The following is a 10,872-nucleotide window of genomic DNA, read 5'->3' on the forward strand; positions in this document are numbered from 1 at the left end:
TCTGTTGTAAAATAAATAAATAAAAGTTTTATATTTAACTCAACAGGAAGTCTCAGTGGAGAACTTTGCTTTCCCCGGTAGGCCTGGATCCCTCCTCCATCCACATACATAGCTTGTTTTTGCATTTCAATTCGATGCAATTTCACACTTGAGGGACATGCAATTACTCTCAGGTTTATCACTTGTACTGCATCCAGCCACCAGGTGGCGATTGACGCTTATTTATTATGTTTGTTTCACTCTTGGAAAGCGCGCCTGTCAGCTTTTCACTTGCTAGCGCTAACGATGCTACCGACTACAGTGAAGCCAGTGGTGTAAAGTCGCAGGAACCCAAAACTCTGAGGAACATGGGATGCTCACAAATAGTTAGTAAGTAGGTAAGTAACTCCCAATGGCAGTGCTGCATGCGTAGCACGGCGCTATCTGCCACATTTGCATCCTTGGTTGTTGCCCACAACTCTTTGTTGACAGCCACACTGTAGCTGCATTTCCATTACAGTTTTTTCGTATATACCTCCATATGGATATGCCGGAAAAACCACCCCATGACAGCGTCAAAACCTTTTAGCCATATTTGAGAGGTTTTTCCAAGTTTAAGTGTTTCCATGACAATTTTCTTTATTGCGATATTTAGCCGCTCTGACTTCCTGCTGAGTCGCCAGCTTCTTCTTTCTTCTTCTTCTTCTTCTACAATAATTCAGCGAGTCTGTTTGAAATGGGAGCAAATAAATCCGGCGTCGGCCTTGCCGGCGATCACGCCTCTTTGCTAGCGTGCATGAAATTACCTCAACATGTGGCAAATGAAACTCTGGAGATGGGACTAAAAAAAATAAAATAAAAAAATGAAAAAAATCCACCCCTGGGTCCCCCTCCCATTCTAATCCAATCAAAACATAATTGCAACAAAAGCGGGCGGCACGACACAATGCACACTCGTCCTTCAGCCCGCTTCCTCTTCTTTTTGTGTGTGTTCACCGTTATTCCGCCGCCAGGAGAGAATCAGGAGTGTGTGATTAAACCCGAGTCAGGAAAAAGAGAGAGTGCTGGTGCTGGAGGAAGAGGAGGAGGAGGTAGAGGGGAGGGGTAGCAGGGAGGGATGGGTGGGAGGGTGGGAGGGGTGGAGGGGAGGGGGGGGGGTGTCAAAGTGTGCAATGTGCCACACAAATCTGCCTCGCAGAGATTGATGCTTTTTTTTTTTGTCATCCACCTGCTTCAAAAACTGTAAGCACACACAAAAAAAAGAGAAAAAGGGAGAAGGAGAAGGCGGCTGATGCAAACAGAGACGGAGGAGCGGCAGCGGCAGCGGCAGCGGCGGCGAACAGGCTCACAAACAAAAGGCGGGAGAAAAGCTCAATGTGCACATCTGTTCTGGAGGAATATCTGAGGGGCTTCTGCTGAGGGGTGAGGTCCGGGTGAGTGTTGGACGCCTCTGTTTGGGGGGAGGAGGGGGAAGAGGGAGGGGGGAGGAGGGAGGAGGGGGGTCGGTCGGCGGGGTTGAGAACAATTGGGCTTTTTTTGGGTTGTGTTTTTTCTTTCGGGGGAGCTTTTTCAACGATGCAGCAGCAGCAGCAGCAGCAGCAGCAGCAGCAGGATCAGCTGCATTCCTGACCTCACCGGCCGGCCAGCCGCCCCAGCTGCATGCTGGGAAATTAAAACGCCAGCCAGAGGTTGAAGGCAGCCTGACGGCGTCCTGCAGCTCGATCGCCGCTGCTGCCGCCGCCGCTGCTGCTGCCGCCGCTGCTGCTGCTGCTGCCGCTGCTGCTGCTGCTGCTGCTGCTCGGCGGCTCGGCTGCCTCGCTCCGTCTGGCAGAGGAGGGGAGTTCCCCGCCGCTTTGTTTATCGCCGGCCATGGTCACTTCCCTGCAACGCCATTGGCTGGAACTGCAGTGTGCGGGTCCTGCGCCCTCTCTCTCTCTCTCTCTCTCTCTCCCTCCCTCCCTCCCTCCCTCTCTCTCTCTCCCTCTCTCTCTCGATCCCTCATCCCTCTCTGTCTCTCTTTGAGCAGGGTTCCTGTCCGACATGCTTCTTCTTCTTCTTCTTCTTTTATTTTAATCTCTTTGGTCTCCCCCTCCACCCTTCCCCATCCCCCTCCTCCCTCTCTCTTTTTTTTGCATGTATCTGAATGATAATAGGACACATTGTTCCCGCTGTTGTGATTGATTGAATGGCCTGACAGCCGAATGTGTGCGAGACATTCAGGATTTGCAGATTATGGCAGCCCAGTTTGAGTGTGTGTATGTGTGTGTGTGTTCCTGCGCTCATCAAGCAGTTTTTTTTTCCCTCTCTTTTCTCTTTCTCTCTTTCTTGGCCGTGGACGTTGTGTCTTTATGCCTTATTTTTTTTCTGGAGAGGCTTTTGTGCGTTTAATTGTGAAAAAAAGGGTTAAATTGCATAATTTGTGACGGCGATAAGATGATGAAAGGCGTCGGCGTCTTTTTTTCTTCCGCTGTGATGTTTCCCCACGATTGTCTGTGTGCAGACAGACAGACAGACAGACAGACAGACAGACAGACGGGCAGAGGGAGAGAGAGAGAGAGAGAGAGAGAGAGATGGAGAGGCGGCGTTTGCGCTCTTTCCTTTCTTCTATTCTTTCTGTCTTTTCAGCGGATCAAATGTCTGTCAGGTGGTCTGTCCGTCATCCACCCATTCAGGAGGAGTTTCAGTTCTCGCTGAGACAATTTCTGGGCTTTTCTTTTTATTTAAAGACAAAAAAAACAAAAAAAAACTTTGGAAGCTCTTTAATGAGTGCAAAAGAGGAGTGTTGCTGTGTCTGTCTGGATAAACACTCACACACACACACACACACACATACACACTGCCTGGTGTGACAGCGTGTCCGTGTTGTGCTGCCTCCCCAGCAGAGCGCCGTGTTTGCGTGCGACAAAAGGCAGATGGAGTGAGAGCAGCCACCAAACATCACTTCTTTTTTTTTTTTTAACAACCAAGCGTGTGTGTGTGTGTGTGTGTGTGTGTGTGTGCGTGCACGTGTGTGCGTGTGCGTGGTGAAGCCTTAGCAGTGGATTACACGCCTCACACACGGGCTCGTCTCCACGCCGCCGTCTGACATGACTGGATGGGATTACAGGAGTGCGCGCGTGTGCGTGTGTGTGTTTGCGTGCACGCGCTTCCGCTCATCTGCCGCTGCAGAGGTGGAGGTGGGGGTCACTGTGAGTGTGTGTGTGTGTGTGAAAGTGATGTTTCTATTTCCGACAGCCGTTAACGCCTCGGTTTCAGGCGCGCGAGAAAAATATTCAGCCTCTTTTTTTTCTTCTTTTTAATTGTTTCTCTGAACTCGTGGGTCAAAGGTCAAGCGACAACCCTCCGACACTTCGTCCGAGCTTTGATTCCAGCTGCTGCTCGGAACTCTGAGGCGTCGTCGGACGGTTGGGTGGGGTCTCAGTCGCTCCAATCCTTTTTTTTTTTTTTTTTCTTCGTGTGGGAACATTTGTCCAAATTTCCAACTGCAATTGTTTTGAATTTGATGCAGGATTTTTCAGGTTTTTTTGTACAAGTTTATTTTTATTTGCCCAAATTCTTCCAAAATGGAAGGAAAGGAAGGAAAGACTCGTATGCGACTTCATCTGCATATCCAAACTAAAATCAAAACACAACACACACACACACACACATGGAAAGACTCGGCCTGACACCTTGACACCTTTGTCAATATATTTTCCCTCCACTCTCATCAGAGGCCGAGGTGTCTGATGAGAAACCCGACTGCCAGTTGTTTTTTTGTTTTTTTGCATAAATTCACGCGGGAAGTTTCCCGCGGCTCCTCCCGTCAAACTAAATACCGGCCAATTAAAAAGCGGCCCTCCGATAATCCCACGCGCTCCTGTTTCGGGATTATGGGGATGCGCCGCCTCCGGACCGACTGCAGGTTTGTGACGTGACGTGACGGCGTGGATCGCAGCTGCGATTCTCCGTCACGACCGAGTCGGTCGGCTCGGATCCTTTCGAGGATCAATGATTTTATCATCGGAGGCTCTGTGTGCGGTGCCCCCCCGACCCCCCCACCCCCCCATCACACACTCACTCCTCTCCTCGTCTTTATCGCCGCTCCTCCCGGCTACGGTTGCCAAATTTCTTTTTATTATATTTCTTTAAAAGAAAGAATATCTGCAGCCGAATAAAGATTTTTTTTTTTCTTCCCTCCACCAAGTGACTGCGGGACATATAAGCCTCTAAACTGGGCTATTCACGTCTTAGTGGGAAGGAGGAAGAGACAGCGATGGTGGTGGTGTTGGGGGGTTTGGGGGGGGGGGGGGGGCACAGTGAGGAGTTGCCAGCAGGCATTTTGAATATCATTAGCAGCTTTTGCGGGCAGAAATTGAAATCCTAAGCATAAGGAAAGTACCTGGTAATTAAAACTGTCTGCCTTTGATACCTGCTCCAGGAAGCAGAGGCGGCGTCTCACGCCTGGATGCAGCTTTTCTCCTCCCTCTTTATTTATTTATTTATGTATATTCGCGCACATTTCCACCGAGGATTCTGCTTTTTTTTTTTTTTTTTTTTAATAACATAAAAAAAGGAGCAAAGCTGCTTGCTTTTTCATCTCTCTCTCTCTCTCTCTCTCTCTCCCCCCCTTTCAGGCAAAAACGGGCCGTTCGGTGTTCTCAGTGTGGTCATCGTGGCCTGATGTGCACGCACACACACACACACACAAACACACACTCACGCACGCACACTGCTGCGGCCCCGGTGTGTTTGTGCAGCCAGGCCGCCGCCGCCACCGCTGCTGCCGCCGCCGCCGCCGCCGCAGCCTTATTGAACAGATTTGCAGCAGTTGAGGACATTAATGATGTGGAGCCGCCGGGGGTCCGCCGCTCGCCGCCCACAGGCCCCCGGCTGCTCCGATCGATGGCTTTTTATTAAAATTGTTTGCGAGGCAACACAAATCCATATTGTTTTGCCTGTGTGAAATACGTTGACGCACACAAACACACACACACACGTACGTATATCTATATATATAGATATATACTTATATATCTATATATATAATTTTTTTTGCACATTTTTTTTCTTTCCATCCATTGCTAGTTCCCCCCGCCCCCCTCCTCCCCCTCCACAGCCGAGCGGCCGACGTGCGAGAGCGTCGTCGTGGACGGCGTTATTGGAAGATCCATTTCAGCATTGATTTTCAGAAGAGATGCATTTGTGATTATCTTATTTTCCCTCCACTCAAGCAGGCTTGAATTACAATATCCCGTTATCCACCGCCGGCATTAAGGCAAAATTAATAAGGCAAAGTAATTATAATGGTCATGTCTAATGATATACTGCGAGGGGCCCTTATTGATCCGGAGGAAGAGGAGGAAGAGGAAGGAGTGTGTGTGTGTGTGTGTGTGTGTGTATACGGTGGTGATGGCACACTGCTGGAGCTCTGCCTGACGACAGCAGCCTGCCAGCATGATTTCTTTCTTTCTTTTTTTTTTAAAAGTAAATGAATAAAAAAACAGGATGAGCAGCAGGACGTGAGCTTCAATCCGCGGCGTCGCCGCTCCAATCTAATCCACTTTCACCTGCTCCTGCTCCTCCTCGCCTCCGTTCTTTTTTCTCCTTTTTTGAAGTTTTGAATCTTCCGCATCTGCACGGCGCATATTTACATTTCCTTTTTTTTTTATTTGCTGTGTGCGTGCGTGTGTGTTTTTCGGTCCTTTCAAGGCACATGAAGGCAGGACAAATACGAGCAAGCGCCACGAAAAATCGAAATGAAAAAAAAAACAAAAAACAGCAACATTCCCGACAAATTTGATCAAGGCGAAGGCGGCGGCTGTCGGAGCAACGCGGAGCCGTTTGGATGATTAAAAGATGAGAAATAAAATGATGATGATAATAATAATAATAATAATAAAAAGCCCTACTGAGATCTGCACCCAGTGGTGTGAACGCCAGGAAATTCAGGAATCCGTTTTTTTCCCCACTTCAAACATTTTAGAGGAAAAATTGTGTGTGTGTGTGTGTGTGTGTGTGTGTGTGTGTGTGTGTGTGTGCAAAAAGATGGAGAGTCCTGACTTCACTGAGGAACTTCCCGGTCAAGTCGAGGGTCAAAAGGACACGAGAGGCAGGAGAATTACAAATGAATTTTGCACATTTTCATTGATGCATTTCTTTTTTTTTTTTTTAAACGCTGGTCTTCCTGTGTGACTTCCTGATACAAAAGTTCACTAAAAGAAGGGGAAAAAACCCCCGCTGATACCTTTAGCTTTGAGAGAAGCTGCAGAAATGAAAGGAGGGCCGAGGCGCCCAGGTCAGCTGGGCGCAGTTGCAGCAAACGGCCAAAAGAGGGCAACATGATGTCAGCTATTGTGGGCTAGAGGGGGGGGTGGGCTAGCGGTGGTCTCCGCTAGAAGGCTGGCTCCGAGTGTGTGTGAGTGTGTGTGTGTGTGTGTGTGTGTAGGTTCTGGGTTAAACGTGTAAGTACTCGTCATTTACATTTGCGCCTGGAACGACTTCCCGCTCGGCTCGGAGCTTCTTCTTCTTCTTCTCCTCCTCCTCCTGCTCCTCCTCCTCCTCCTCCTCGGCGAAGCATCAGGCAGCGAGGGGACGGAGCAGAGGAGATCTGCACTTCCTGCTCCTCTTATTATTATGGGATGGTGGTGGGTAGTGGAGTGGTGTAGAGAGGTGCGGGTGGGGGTGTGGGGGTGGTGGGGGGTGTGTGTGGGGGGGGCAGGGACAAGATGAAATGTGCCACTTTCCCTCCGCTCGTCGTTGCTCCTCTGAGGTTCCTTCAGATCTTCCTCAGATCTTCCTGTTTTAATCTGCCGTGGCCGTCGCCAGGCTCTCCGCGCTCTCTGATGAGGTCATTAGCAGGTCGCCTTGCTTTTTTTTTTTTTTTTTTTTTCCTCGGTGGTGGTGGTGGGGCTGGCAGGGTGGGGGTTCGGTGTAGCCGTGCCAGTCTTGTGCCGATGCCACAGCGTCCAGGTGATCGTCACCTCTTCTTTGTTCCTCTTCGCCGGGGATCATCGGGGTCAGCTGCAGTTCCCGCAACCGACCAGTGGAGGGCCGACGGTCCTCCTGGCCTCCATCGTTTAGGCCTGGTGTTTGTGTGTGTGTGTGTGTGTGTGTGTGTGTCGCTAACGTTTTATTTTCATTTTTTTCCCCCCCGCACCTTCATCACAGCAGAGAATCCAGAAGAATCCCGACTCTGGATTCCAGCTCTGTTTCTATGAACCGATCAGAAAATCCTGCTGCTTGGCTTCCATTTGGAAACTTTTCCCTCCGACAAAAGAAAAGAGGGATAGCGGTTTCTTTTTCTTCTTCTTCTCCTTTTTTGCTGCAGGTGTGTTTGTCTGTCGGCCCGGCGAGAAACAAAACGCTGCACTTGAGCGGCTCGCACTCGCACTCGCACTCGCACTCGCAGACAAAACGGGCTCATTACAAACATCCCTCTCTCCGGTTTTATTTCCTCTTTCTTTTTCTCGGGAGGAGGAGTGATGCCGCTGTTGTGTCTCACGTCTCCTGCCTGACACATTTTTATCATTTTTTTTGCTGCATTTTTTCGTGCGCAGAAACATTTAGCTAATTGATTATCACATCGCTGGGCCTTATCAGCAAACCGTTGTCTTGTAAAATGAATATTCAGGAGAAGCTTTTCCCTCCTTTTTTTTTTTTCTTTCCTTCCTCCCGTTAGCGGCAGTTGGATTATTTGTGGACAAAATATGCAAACACGCTGCGAGAAAGAAGGAGAGGAGGGAAAATAGAAACAGCGGCTGGCTTTTCTGCCTCCACGCCTAATTACGTTTTTTTTTTGTGCATGTGTGTGTGTGTGTGTGTGTGTGTGTGTGTGTGTGTGCGTGCACACCTATGCAGAGGCACGGCGTGTATTTATAGCGGAGGAGGAGGATGAATTCACACACTCCCCCGACTGCCATCGTCGTATGCCAGGCATCTGCTTCTTCTTCTCCTTCCTGGTCTCCACCACCTCCTCCTCTTCCTCCTCCTCCTCCTCGCCCGCTTCATCCCTCCGTCTCACGCTGCAGGAAAAAGAAAAAAGAAAACAACCAAAGAAAACAAAAACAAAACAAAACAGGAAGTTCATTATTATCATTCAGAGCCGACTCGTCCTCCACGGCAACGTCTCCGACTTGTTGTTCGTGTTGCTGCGCTCTCGCGTTGCCTCGTCGCCATCTTTGGGAGGTTGGAGGGAGGGAGGGAGGGGGGGAGGGAGGGATGGATGGATGGATGGAGGGATGGTGATGACAGGGAGGGGAAAAAAGGAAGGAGTGACGGTGGGGAAGAGGATGCTGGGAGGAGGAGGAAGACGGAGCCACTTGACAACATCTCTAGTCGTCGCTATTTGCTGATTTTATGATTCTATGATTCTCAGGCCGTTATTATTAAGGGCGGAAAAAAACAGAAAAGAAAAATGGAAAAGAAGAAAAGAAAATGAGAGCACCTTCCTGCAGCCGCTCGGTCTAATCGGTCTTGGCAGAACATCCCCAGCTTTAATTTTAGCCATAATGACGAGGAGAGAGCGAGCGAAATGATACTTTAAGGAGTGAGGAGGGGTGAGGAGGAGGAGGGAGGGAGGCGAGGAGGGATGGGGGAGAGTGGTAGAGGTAGCAGAGGGGTTGGGGTGAGGAGGAAAGAGGGAGGAAAGTGAGGGGAGTGACGGGGGTGAGGAGGGTGAGGAAGGAGCGGTGAGGAGGGTGAGGAGGCCGGGAGGAGAGGGGGTGAGGAGGGGTGAGGAGGGTGAGGAAGGAGGGGGTGAGGAGGGTGAGGAGGGTTGGGTGGGGGTGAAAGGAAGGAGGGGTGAGGAGGTGGCGGATGGTGAGGGTGAGGAGGGAGGTGGGTGAGGAGGCCGGGGGGAGAAGGGGTGAGGAGGGTGAGGAGGGGTGTGATTAGCGCTGCCTGCGGCTCTGGAGCTGCTACACTAATCCTGCTCTGGTTGGAGACGCTTCCTGCAGTAGGTCTCCTCCTCCTCCTCCACCTCCTCCTCCTCCCCCTTCTCTTCCTTCTTCTCCCCTTCTCTTCCTCCTCCTCACCCTTCTCCTCCTCCTCCCCCTCCTTGTTCTCCTTCGTCCGTCTTCCCGCCCCCTCTCACTTCTAAGCCCCGTGTCAGGCTCAAGCTCCTCTTCTTCTTCTTCTTCTTCTTTCTTTCTTTCTTCTTTCTTTCTTTCTTTCTTTCTTACTCCGGCGCTCACTTGCTCTCATTTCCTCTGCCTCCTGGCAGCCCGGCTATTTATAAGAGAGGAGGGGGGGTGGGGGGAAGGGGGAGGAGGGGAAGAAAAAAAAAAATCATTTTCCTTTCTGCCTTAATTCTCTCCTCGCCGTGTTTGATTTTCTGCCCTGCTTAGAGGAGAAGGTGCCCAGATGAGTGGCAGTCAGCCAGCGCTCCTCTCCTCCTCCTCCTCCTCCACCTCTTCTCCTCCTCACCTCTCCTCCCCTCCTCTCCTCCTCCTCCTCCACCTCCTCCACCTCTTCTCCTCCTCACCTCTCCTCCCCTCCGCCCCTCCCTCCTCCCTCCACCTCCCTCGCCGTCTCCTCCACCCGTCTTTATCCTCCTCTGCCCCCCCCCCCCACCCCTCCCACTCCCTGGCGTCTCACATGACGGCGAGCAGCCAACGCGTGTCGTCGGCCGGTGACTCGTTAGCGGCGCCGTCGCGTGATTGGCCCTCCGCCCGGGCGACGAGCGCCGGAGTTTTTTAACAGTGTGACATCATTTAGCCGCCGCATTGTTTGATTGTTGTGATCGTTTTTTTTTTTCCCTCCCCCCCCCACCGACCCACCCCCACCCCCCATCCTAATGGGATGAAACTCGCCGCTATCGCTCCGTCAGCCGTCAGCTGCCTCATCTATCTGTCCAGCCGTCCATCTGTCCGTCTGTCCGGCCACGAGATACAAAAAACAAACCAAGAAGGAGAAGGAGAAGGAGAAGGAGAAGGAGGAGAAGGAGGAGAAGGAGGAGAAGAAGGAGAAGGAGGAGAAGGAGGAGAAGCTAAATCCAGGATGTGTTCGCTGCTTCACATCTTGGTGGTTTTAAGCGGGACGACGCAACACACATTGCAGCTTTGGCCCCGGCCAAGGGCTGCGTTTAAAGGAGGAGTTCGCTCTTTTGCATCGGCTCGACCGCTGCCAAGAGCTGCGGGGGCCCCGGCGGCGCTGCGAGGCCCCCTGGTGCCCGGGGGGCCACAAATCATCCCGAAAAACTGCCATTGATTGTTTGTCCTTTGGCCCCTTTTTCTCCTGGTTCGGGAAATGATTCATGGCTCGTCTCGCGCTGAGAGCCAGCGAGCGAAGGCCTGCGTGTGTGCGTGTGTGTGTGCGTGCGTGTGTGTGTGTGTGTGTGTGTGTGTGTGTTGCTGTTGTTTGCTTGCCTTGGCATCATCTGTTTAATCCATACACTCCTCGTTTTCCATAAATAACAGGGCAGAACTGGGCTTGGACCGGCTTGCAACGCCGGCCGCCTTTTGTTCTGCAGAAAAAGGACGACAGCAGCGCTCGAGGTGCTTCCAGCTTATAGGAAGGCAGGCGCGCACGCACACACACACACACACACACACACACACACACACACACACACACACATGTTTAACCACGCTTTGAGAGGTAAAAATTGAATTTAGCCAAAAAGAGATGTTTTTTGTTTCTTTTTCTGCAGGCCGCTGCTGTTGCTGCTGCTGCGGTGTCGTCCTTTCTCTCCTCACCTCCTCTCTCTCTCTCTCTCTCTCTCTCTCTCTCTCTCTCTCCCCCCCCTCTCTCTCTCTCCTTTACATGATGGAATGGGCCAAAAAAAATAAAAAATAAAATAATTTCCATGGCCTTTCCACGACCAGAACAGCATGAGGTCATTTTCTAACCTTCATTACCCTGCTGTTGTTTCTTCTTCTCCTTCTTCTTTTTCTTCTTCTTCTTCTTCTTCTT

This window comes from Nelusetta ayraudi, unplaced genomic scaffold, assembly GCF_046127955.1.
Source record: "Nelusetta ayraudi isolate G7.1 ecotype Tasmania unplaced genomic scaffold, CSIRO-AGI_Nayr_v1 ptg000072l, whole genome shotgun sequence".
In the NCBI taxonomy this organism is placed as follows: domain Eukaryota; kingdom Metazoa; phylum Chordata; class Actinopteri; order Tetraodontiformes; family Monacanthidae; genus Nelusetta; species Nelusetta ayraudi.